The sequence below is a fragment of the Heteronotia binoei genome, chromosome 21, assembly GCF_032191835.1.
Source record: "Heteronotia binoei isolate CCM8104 ecotype False Entrance Well chromosome 21, APGP_CSIRO_Hbin_v1, whole genome shotgun sequence".
Lineage (NCBI taxonomy): Eukaryota > Metazoa > Chordata > Lepidosauria > Squamata > Gekkonidae > Heteronotia > Heteronotia binoei.
The window spans coordinates 94,368,806-94,370,170 of NC_083243.1; positions in this window are offsets into that span (position 1 = coordinate 94,368,806).

Consider the following 1,365-nt stretch of genomic DNA (forward strand, 5'->3'; position numbering starts at 1 on the left):
AAAGGATTCAAAATTTATATAAACAATCCCCTAAGGGCTAAATAACATGGACTATGTGCTTGAAATTGGAAAATAAGCCCTAGAGGGTAAAAGGAAAACTTTTTAAAAAGAGAGGCTTGGAACTTTAAAAATTAATATCTTGAGCTAGGAAACTTTGAGGACAGCGTTTTTAGGCTTGTTGAAAAGGGCATGCTCTGTTCTGTTAAATGCAACTATCAGATTGGGGAGTGAAGATACCAATTAAAAACCCATTATTTGTAATGGGCAATCAGTAATGTCTGAGTAAAAGTTGGAATCAAGAATTACAAGGTTAAGAGCTGCCTTAGTGAGAGAGGGTAAAATGTCTAAACAAGTTTATGATCAACTTGGAAGGAAGAATATTGAAGGCAATGAGTGATTTAATAACTGGAAGTGAGAAGAAATTAACTAAGGAAATAAACTCCAGTGCTGAAGAGGTAAAGAAAGAATTTAAGAAGGAAATTGATGACCTAAGGAAAGAGTCTCAAGCAATAGCTAAAAAGACTGTTGACACAGAAGTGAAAATTAGAGATCAAGATGCCACCATTAAGAAAATGCAAGAAAAGGCAATACTACAAGACTGTAAGTTGATGGAGAATATGATTCGGCTAAGGGAGTGCCTGAGAATGAACAAGAGGATGTGAAGACTCATATTGTCACAATTACAGCTGAATTTTTGGAAGAAGATCCGGAGGAGATGGAGCGTTTATGTGATGATGCATACAGAGTCGATTCAGAGCTTGCCAGAAAGCGTAAACTACCCAGGGATGTTGTGAAACAATTTTGGATAATGATTCAACAGGAGATCTCGAAAATCTTGGGTTATAATATTAGGAGAGCACCAGATGTCTTTCTGGTGGGATTACAAATGGAAAGCTTTCCGAAGCAAGACAGAACATTGTTGTGGTATTTGCTCTCAGCTGCGAGAACACTGTATGCGCAAATGTGGAAGCAAGATAGAATACCTGAAAAATGGGACTGGGCCTTAAAGGTTCTTAACTGGAGTGAAATGGACAAACTTACTAGAATTTTAAATGACATAATTTGGAGAAGTTTAAAGAAGACTGGAGTAAATTCCAAAGTTACGTGGAAATATAATGGAGGGTGAAGAGTCATTTAGTCTTTTATGACAACATTAACTGAACTTTAAATGATAAAGAGGAATTGTAATTATTTAGTTAGTAAGATATAGTTACATGGTAATTATACATATATGAGTTAAGATAAGAATAAGATAGCTGGAATTCCGGAGTTGATTTTATAACTATGAGTTTTCTGCATAATGAATACCAAGCGAAGTATAGAGAAAAGGTTATTGAAAAATTACTTTTTGTATAAAAATTTTAT